The following is a 10,812-nucleotide window of genomic DNA, read 5'->3' on the forward strand; positions in this document are numbered from 1 at the left end:
AGAGAGTTGGCAGGAGAATGGAGGTCTACCTGGGCGACCATTCTGCTGTGGGCTGCTTGGCATGCCCAGAGGACTCAACAAATGGGGATGGGTGGAGGAAGGGAAGCTAACTTGTATAATTCAGTGTGTCTGATGAAGGTAGAGGGAGAGATGGCCAAAGAATGGAGGTTCTCCTGGGATAACAGCTGCTCAGGACAGCTCAGCTTGCTCCATAGCACTCAACAAGCCTCTATTAGTTTTGAAAATAATGTTGAAAATATTAATATTCAAGAATCCATGGGCAATTCAGGACAGGGAATTTGGTAGGTTAAATGCAGATCATTGTGGTGTATAAGTAATTCAACCTTGTAAAGAAAAAAGTGAATTGGAGAGGGAGGCACCACAGGCTCCTTCAAATACGCAAAGAGTCCTGATCTGGTGTAAACAACATTAGATCTAATATGGCCCCCTGGAACAACAGTGAGAAAGCAAAAATCAACCAAGTCTGGGTAGTATCTACTCCCTGTCTTTTTTTTTTTTTTTTTTTTTTTTTAAGATTCATTTATATTATTTATATGAGTACTCTGGAGCTATCTTTAGACAAACCAGAAGAGGGCACCACGTCCCACTACAAATGGTTGTAAGTCCCCATGTGGTTGTTGAGAATTGAACTCAAGATCTTTGCAAGAGCAGTCAGTGCTCCTCACCACTGAGCAATCACTCTATCCCTATTCCCCTTTCTTCATAGCAGTTTTAACAGGGGATGATACTCCCCCTACTTCCCTTTTTTACCCTACCTCAGATCCTTCTGAGTGACCTCATCAGGTATAACTTTCATTGGGGCATAGTGAAGGTATAGCAAGATACAATTGGCTGAGGATTTAGAGACTTTAGATAGTCTCTAACACTGTATATATGCAAGTATATTGCAAAATAAATCGAGATACCCTGATGTTGGTCCCTGGAGTCTGATTTCCTGGGATTCATCATGCAATACTGTCACCTCTCAACCTCATACTCTGACCTGCAAATTCACAAATATCCCTCCATTCCTCCAAGTTCAATACCCCATCCCCATTTTTGTATCAGAACATGTCTTGCAATTACTGATGCTGAACACCAACAGATCATGCAAACCTTCAATCTTCCTTTTCCCAAATCATTCCACCCAGCTTCCAACATCATCAGGAATTCTCTGGGATTCTTCAGGTTACTCCTGCCAGGGAAGAAGATAAACTAATTGAGAATCTTCGAGACTCTCTCATTTCCACCTTCCTTTCCAGCAAATCCAATTCTCCAGTCTCATTCCCATCTCTGTAACAGATCATGTCCATTCTGACCCCATTTTCAGCACACCATGCAGATGATCTTCTTAACCTTCCTCCATATTCAACTTCTTATCTTAGACCCAACTTCATCTGGATTTTTCTGGGCATATGCTAACCTAGACTGACTGTGATCCAAATTGGCCAGTGAAGCAGGTAGTTGAAATTCAGATGTTCATACTCCTTCATTTTCTCCATAGACAATCACCTATCTCACTCTCAGCTCTGTAGCAGGCTAACTGTTTTGGCCTCTCCTCACACTCTGTCCCTGTTCCTAGAAGACTGAGCCTATCCAGGTAGAACAGAATGCTTTCTTCCTACTTCTGGGCCCTCCCCCTCCTCTTAGGCCATGCCCCATACTAAGTGTCAGCTCCAAATACCTGGAAACTTACTTTACCTTATATATATATATTAGCAACACCTATCAGGATCACAGAAGATTTTCTTACTTGGCAAAACACAGCCTTCACACTCTCCTAAGGACCAGAGAGGGAAACAGAAACCAAGCAACAAAGAATCCACCCAGCACAAACAAGACCAGATGTAAGCACCCAGAAATACAATCTTTCATGGAATTACAGATTATTGTAAAACACAAGAATTAAAAGTCAAGATAATATGTTTCTGTAGTCTAGCAACTGTAGTAGAGAAGGCCTTGATTATAGCAGTGTAGCTGAAACACAAGAAAAAGAATTTAAAGCGGACTTTATGAATAGTATAGTGGTCAAACAAGGGAAAATGAATAAATCTCTTCAAGGAATCTGTGAAAATACACACAGTGGAAGAAAATGAGTCAAATAGTTCAAGACCTGAAAGTGGACATAGAGTCAATAAAGAAAATCTAAAATGAGGAAAATATGGACATGAAAAAATTAGGAACTCAAAGAGGAACTTTAGATAAAAGCATCACTAACAGAATACAAGCGATGCAAGAGAGAATCTCAGAATGCATGATTGAAGAAATGGATACCCCATTTAAAGAAAATATTAAATCTAAAAAATCTGGGCACAAAACATCCAGGAAATCTGCAGCATTGTGAAGAGAACAAATATAAGAATAGTCAAAATAGAGGAAGGTAGGGAGAGACTAGAACAGGAGGATTGAGTGGAGGGGGGAGTGAAGAGAGAGATGAGGGTGAGAATAAGGAGAAAGAAAGCAAAAATTGAGGGACATTTGAGACCACATATGTAGTCCTCTAAAACCTAATACAATAGTAGCTTCCCAAATGTATGTATATATGATAGTTATCTAAATTATATCACCAAATAATAGAGTAGAAAGAGCCCAGATGGCCATCTCTTGTGACCAAACAAAGCTTCCAGTAATAGGATTGGTTATGTCTAATTGAGTTGTTGGTTAAAGGTGTCCCATGGGAATCTCCAAATAACCTAGACTGTAGCCCAGACTATATGTTAATCTCCTCAAATGACAGCAAGACCTCATTTCTGAAGACAGTCCATATACAGTTCACTTAAGAAGAAATTGAGCAGATGCTTAGATAGAACCTTTACCCCTATGTGCTTGAGTCTTTGCTATAGGAATGTTCTCTGTACACCACCAAAAGAGAAAAATAAACACTAAACCAGCAACAAGATCTTTGATCTATAATGGTATTCTGATTGAAAGATATGCTAGAGTAAACGTGATGGTTAATTTTATGTCAGCTTGGCACACTTTAGAGTCTTAAGTGAAGGAACCTCAGTTTAAACTGTTGATATATGCAGATGTTAGGCATGGGCCCCAAGTTCATGGATGGAGCCACCCACCCATCTCCAAAATTTTAACCCAGAATTGCTCGTGTCTAAAGGAAATACAGGGATAAAGAGTGGAGCAGCAACTAAAGGAAAGGTCATCCAGATATTACCCATGTAGGGAGATATCCTGTGCCTTGTACTGCAATTTTATTTTAAAAATTCATATCTCCAGAGAGTAACAGGGCCTGTCATGCAGGATAAGTCCATTTCAACTCTTTTATTTAACCCACCCACAATTGCCTCAACTTTCCCTTACTTATCTTACCAGCACTTAATCTTTTACCCCAAGCATTCCTTCTCTTCTTTCATTTTATATCACCCTCTCATTATTTTAAATTGAGTTAAGAATTAGCAGGCTTCCATATGTCTTATATGTTCTTTTTGGTAAGCCATCCACCCCATTTTGTTTCAAACTCCAAAACTCCTTCCTGCTTAATCTTTTCTATCCCTCTGTCATCGTGTTAGCTGTAATATACTATTCTCCCACATTAACATGTTGTTGTTACATAAGAGACCCATTTCTGTTTCATGGCTTCTATGTGTGGTGACAGTAAAATACACAAATTAAAACTTTTTTTTTGCTATAATCCACACATGAAAGAGAAATTACAGACCTTGTTTATCTGTGCCTAATTTAGACACCTTGGTAGAAATTTTTCCGTTCCGTCTATATAACTATTGCCTTCATGATATTTTAGTTTTCTTTAAAGTTGAATATTTCACTGTGTAATTTTTATATCCATTCATTTGCTGATGGTCATCTAGGATGATTCTACTTTCTATTATCAATGTAGCATTAAATAACATAGATGTATGAGTATCTCTGTAGTAGGCTATAAAGTCCATCAAACATTGCCTCAGGAGTGATACATCTAGGACATCAGGTAGTTCTGTGTTTGTTCTTTGAGAAAACTCAAAACTTGAAAGTGGCCTCACTAGGTTATGCTCTCACCATCAATGCATTAAAGCTCCATTATTTTTTATTGTATCCATGCCAGGATCTGCTATTATAAGCAGGACAGGAAATCTGGAAGCAGATGTTCATCTGCCTTGACTCTTTCTGAAAGGCAAGCATTCATAGAAGTAGTCAAAAATGGCTGACAACAGGGTAGGCTCTCTCACATGGCATAGATCTCATGTTGGGCCTGTCATTGGTTGGCCATTTCCTCAATTTCTGTTCCACCATTATCCCTATACATATTGAGGGCAAGAAAAATTTTGGGTTAAAGATTTTTGGGTGTATAGGTAGTCCCATTCTTCCATTGGAAGTCTTTTCTAGTTACAAGAGGTGGCCATTTCAAGTTACATATTTTCTATTGCTAGTAGTCTTAGCTAGGGTCACCCTCATAGATTTCTGGGTGGGTGTTTCCATTAACCTAGGTCTCCAGTTCGTCCCAGAGGTGCTTGCTTCAGTTCTCTTTCTCAGTTCTCTCTCCTTCCACCTTCCCCAGTGTTTAAGCTTTCTGTTCTCCACCCACATCTTCTGCCACCCTGTTTCCTCTCTCCATCTACTTCCAACATCTATTCTATTTCCCCTTCTCAGTGAGATCACAGTAACTTTCCATGTTAGTTGGCTTCTTTGGATTTGTGGATTGTAGCATGGTTATCATGTTCTTTATGGTTAATATCCACTTGTAACTGAGGACATGCCACACTTGTATTTCTGGGTCTGTGTTACCTCATTGAAATGATCTTTTCTAGTTCTAGCCATTTGCCTACAACTTTCATGATATCATTATTTTTAACGGCTGAGTAATATTTCATTGTATATATGTACCACATTTTTCTTTATCCATTCATTGGTTGAGGAACATCTAGTGTATTATAGATTTCTGGCTATAATGAATCCACTATGAGCATAGCTGAGCAAGGGTCCTTGTGGTATGGTGGAACATCTTTTAGGTAAATGATAGCTGATACTGAGGTAGAATTATTCCTGACTTTCTGAGAATCCTCCAAATTGGTATAGCATTTGAAATGTAAATAAAGAAAATATTTAATAAAAAAAGTTTTCACTTCAACCAACAATGGAGGATTGTTCCCATTTCTCCACATCCTCATCAGCATGTGAAGTCACTAGAGTTTTTGTTCTTAGCCATTCTTACTGGTATAAAATGAAATCTTATAGTAATTTTGATATGTGTTTCTCTGATGACTAGGGATGTTGACCATTTGTTTAAGTCCTTCTTAGCCATTAGAACTTCTTTGGTTAAGATTTCTCTGTTTAGATCTGTACCCCATTTTTAATGGGTTATGTGATTTGTTGTTATCTATTCTCAAGTTCTTTCTCCCTTTTGGATATCAGCCCTATGTCAGATGTAAGGTTGTTGAATATCTTTACCCATTTTGTATGCTGCTGTTTTGTCCTTTTGATGGTGTTCTTCACTTTATATAAGCTTTTTAGTTTCAAGTAGTCCCATTCTTTAATTGTTGAACTTAATGCCTCAGCTGCTGATGCTCAGTTCATGAAGTTGTCTCCTGTGCAAATGCATTCAAGGTTATTACCTATTTTCTCTTCTATCATACTTAGAATACCTTGTTTTATATTGAGTTCAGTGATCCACTTGGACTTGAAAATTGTGCAGGGTGATAGACTTAAATCTATTTCATTCTTCTAAATGCAGATACACAGGTAATCTAGCACCATTTGTTGAAGTTATTTTTTTGACTGTATAATTTTGCTTTGTTTGTCAAAATTCAAGTGCCCGTAAGTGTGTGTGTTTACTCCTGGATCTTTAATTCACTTTCTTTGATCAACATTTCTGTTTTTTGTTTGTTTGTGTGTGTTTTGGTTATTATTATTATTATTATTATTACTATTATTATTACTGGTGCTCTGTAGTACAGCTTAAAATTGGGAATATTGATACCTCCAGAAGTTTGTTGTTGTTGTTGTTGTTGTTGTTGTTTTTAACAGTATTGTCTTAATAATCCTGGGATTTTTGTTCTTCCATATGAAATTGAGAATTGTTCTGTAAATGTCTGTAAGAGCTGTGTTGGAATTTTGATGGGAGTTTTGTCGAGTCTGTATATTCCTTTTGGTAAAATGATCATTTTCATTACAGTAACCATACCAAACCATGAGCATGGGAGAATTTTCCATCTTCTAATATCTTCTTCAATTTCTTTCTTCAAAGACTCAAATTTCTTGTCATATAGGTTTTCACTTGCTTTGTTACAATTACAACACGATATTTTATACTATTTTTGATATTGTGAAGGATGTTTTATCCCTATATTTTTCTTGGTCCATTTATTCTTTGTATATACATTGGCTACTGAGTTATTTGAGTAAATTTTTTATGCCACTTTGCTGAAGGTGTTTATCAGTTGGAGGTGTTTTCTGGAAAGACTTCAGGGGTCACTTATATATACTAACATATCGTGTATTTTGAGTTCTTCCATTCCAATTTGTATCCCCTTGATGTTCTCTAGTTGTCTTACTGCTCTAGGTAAGTTTTTCTCCATTTGATTTGATGTTGGCTATCAGCTTGCTGTATATTGCCTTTATTGTGCCTTGTATCTATTATCTTTCCAGGACTTTTATCATAAAGGGGTGTTAGATTTTTTTCAAAGGGCTTTTCTACATCTAGTGATGTGACCATGTGGTTTCCTTTTGTTCAGTTTGATTATATGGTGGGCTACATTGATGGATTTTTATATTTTAACCATCCCTGCATATCTAGTATTAAGCATACTTGGTCATGGTGGATAATGATTTTTGATGTATTGTTGAATTCAGTTTGCCAGCAATTTATTGAGTATCTTTGCATCAATATTCATAAGGGAAATTGTCCTGAGATTTTCATTCTTCTTTAAGTGTTTGTGAGGTTTAGGTATCAGGGTGATTTGCTATTAGAGAATGAATTTGTTAGTGTTCCTTATGTTTCTATTTTGTGGAATTTGTGTGTGTGTGTGTGTGTGTGTGTGTGTGTGTGTGTGTTTTCAAGACAGGGTACTTCTGAATAGCCCTGGCTGTCCTAGAACTCACTCTGTAGACCAGGCTGGCCTCAATCTCAGAAATTCGCCTGCCTCTGCCTCCCAAGTGCTGTAATAAAAGGCATGCACCAGCACCCCTGGCTTTTGTGGAATATTTTGAGGAGTATTGTTATCAACTCTTCTTTGAAATTCTGGATTTGCTGAAGATGGCATAATCGGCCATTATTGGGAAGAGAGACCCCTTGGTCTTGTAAACTTTATATGACGCAGCACAGGGGAATGCCAGGGACAAGAAGTGGGAGTGGGTGGGTAGGGGAGCAGGGGCAGGGGGAGGGTATAGGGAACTTGAGTCTGTCTACTGTTCTCCTTGTTTCTAATTGATTGATTTCAACTCTAAATTTGGTTATCTCTTACCACCTAATACTCTTTGTGTGTTTGCTTCTTTTTGTCCAAGAGCTTTCTTGTGTGCTGTTAAGTCATTAAGATAAGTAGTTTCTGGAGGGCTGCATTTGTGGATAGGTATTGGTTAAATTTGGTTTTGTCACGGAATATGCTGTTTTCTCCATTTATGGTGATCAAACGTTTAACTGGATATAGTAGTCTGCCCTCGAATCTGTGGTCTCTTGAAGACTGTAAGACAATTGCTCAGGCCCTCTGCCTTTAAGAGTCTCAGGTGTTTGACTGTAATTCTGATGGGTTTGCCTTTATAGTTACATGGCCTTTTGATTTTGCATCTTTTAATATTCTTCCTTTGTTTTGTACATTTAGGGTTATGATTGTTATGTGGCAGGAGGAGCTTCTTTTCTGGTCAAATCTATTCGCTATTCTGTAAGCTTATTTATTTTTGTAATTATCTCTTTCTTTAGGATGGGAATGTTTTCTTATATGATTTTGTTCAAAACATTTTCTAGGTCTGTGCACTGGGAATCATCTTCTTCTATTTCTATCACTCTTAGGTTGGTGTCTCAGGTTATTGTCACAGAATTCCTTGATGTTTTATGTGAAAAACTTTTAGAAGTAATATTTTCTTTCACCAATGTATTGATTTCTTCTATTTCTCTCTTCTACCTCTAGTATTCTGTTGGAGATTCTTTCATCTGTTGTTCCCTATATCTTGCTTAGGATATCCATCTCCATGATTCTCACAATTTGTGTTTTGTTTATTGTTGCTATTTCCATTTTCAGGTCTTGAACAACTTTTTATTGTGTGCTTGGGGTTTTTTTTTTGGTTTTGTTTTGTTTTTTTCTTTGTTTTTGTTTTTGTTTTTGTTTTTTTTTTCATGATATGGTTTTTCTCTATAGCCCTGACTGTCCTGGAACTCACCCTGTAGACTAGGATGGCCTTGAACCCAGAAATCTGCCTGTCTCTGTCTGCTGAGCACTGACATTAAAGGTGTGTGCCACCACACCAGGCTAACAATTTTATTTATCTCTTTCACTGGTTTTATTGTACTTTCCTGTATTTCTTTAAGGAATTTATCCATTTCCTCTTTAAGGGCCGCTGTCAGCTTTATAAGCTTTTCTTGTGCTTCAGCTCTATTATCCAGGTTATACAGTAATTGAAGCAATCTAGTGGTATGACTGACACTTGTTGATTGTACTTACACTGACCTTTAGCCATCTGGTTGTCTCTGTTGTAGGAAGCTCTCCAGGAACCCAGGAAGAGTTGTGGGCTGGAAAATGGAGCACAGGGGATTGGATGCAGTTTGCAGCTGTTGGTTGTGCTTTAGGGGGACTTGGTAGCATAGGGGATTGGTAGGGAAGTGTATTAACTGGTTGTTTCTGGTGCCTGAATGTCTCAGAGAATGCAGGCAGAGTTGAGCAACAGAAAATAAGAGTGCAGGATATAGGGCACAACTCACAGCTGCTGGGTATGCTTCAGGGGAGAAGCAACAGGCAGGGAATTGGGGTAGAGGCAAGGGTCTTATCTGGATGTCCCTGGTGCTACAGGCCTCCAGGGATGTTGGGAGAGCTGTGGGACAGAACATGGGGTGCATGAAGCAGAGCTCACCAATGCTGTGACAAATAGGAGATGGGGGTTGGAGAGGTCTCACTGGAGAACACTGGTGTCTATAGGCCTCCAGGTATGCAGCCAGAGCTATAGGTTAGCAGATGGAGCTCAGTCGATAGGGCATAGCTCACTGCTGCTAGGTGTGCTACAGGTGGATCATGGCAGACAGGATAATATGGAGAGAGGCCTCACCTGCTTGTCCTTGTTGACAGTAGGTCTCTGGGGATGCATGTAGCGTTTGATGTCCCTGTTTCTAGCATGTTCTCAGGAATGTAAGTGGAGCTGTGGGTCAGAAAATGGAGCGCAAGGAACAGAGCACAGTTTAACCATGCTAGGTGTGCCCCAGAGTAAGAGGATAGGCAAGATATGGTATGCAGCCAAACATTGTCATCTTAAAGCTTAATCTTTTAATTTTAGGTCTTTGTATGTCTTAGACTACTGGTTCGCCATCTGTGGGTTTGAACCTCTTGCATATCAGCTATCCTGCCTATCAGTTATTTACTTTAAGATTTATAGCAGCAGCAGAACCATAGATATGAAGTAGCAACAAAATAATTTTATGGTTGGGGTCACTACAGCTTGATGATCTGTATTAAAGAGTGGCAGTATTAAGAAAGTAGAGGAACCAGGTTCTAGACACTAATTATCTGTCTCATGAGTAGATGACAAGAATGTTCTCACATTCTGTGGGCTACATATTCATTTCCTTCATAGTTTCCTTTGCTTTACAGTAGCTTTCTACCAAAACCCCTATATCATTTACAAAAACTTTCAGCAAAGTTTCAGAACACAAAAATAACATGCAAAAACCAACAGCTTACTTATGTACTAAAAAAGAAAAAAATAGGTTGAAATAGAAGTCAGGAAAAAAAATCTCATGCACAACCAGCCCTAAAAAGAACATACATGGAAATAAACCTAATCAACAAGATGAAAGTCCTGTTAAGGCTATACAGCAAGAAAGTAAAAAAGATAGTAGAAGATGTAAGGCTTTCTTTCCATGTTCATGGATTCAAAGTCCAATATTTTGAAAAGCGGCACATTACAAGAGCAATCTATATATCCAAAGAAAATACAATCAAAATTTCAGTGTCATTCTTCACAGACAGAAAAGAAATCAAAAAGTTTTTATAGAGATACACAAGAATGAGATTAGCCAAAGCAATTCCTTAAAGAATTAAATAACTTCATACCTGATTTCATATTATACTACAGAACTATATATTAAAAACAGCATGATAGTAACAAAACACCAGATAGATAAAAGTGGTATAGAACTGAAGACTCAGCTATACCATACTCCTATACCCACCTGGTTAATTTACAAAGAAACAAAGTATATGTGCACCAAAAGAAGGACAGAATCTTTAACAAATGGTATTGGAGAGACTGGACTTTATAATGCAGAAAATGGTGGAATTTAATCCTTATATTTCATGCCACACCAAACACAATTTATTATGGATCAGCGACCTCAAAGTAAGGTCAGATACCCTGAAATTACTAGAAGAGAAAGTATGGCATATGGCATAGATGAAGAGTTTATGAATAAGAATCTGTGGGGGTAATTCTGTTGCTAAGGTCCTGTACCATAATGGTTCTTGATCTGTCAGTAAAGAAAGGCATGGGACAATTGCTGAGGACAATTGCTGGGAACAAGGTGGTCTCTGGAGTAAAAGGGAGAGGCAAGGAAGGAGTGACAGAGTTTCCCATGCTTCTGATGAGGAAAGCTTGAAGAGTCATATCAGATCTCAAAATGGAGTGGCCACATAGGCCATTCCTACACATGGTGGTCAGAAGCTA

Source organism: Mus pahari, chromosome 18 (assembly GCF_900095145.1).
Source record: "Mus pahari chromosome 18, PAHARI_EIJ_v1.1, whole genome shotgun sequence".
Taxonomy (NCBI): Eukaryota; Metazoa; Chordata; class Mammalia; order Rodentia; family Muridae; genus Mus; species Mus pahari.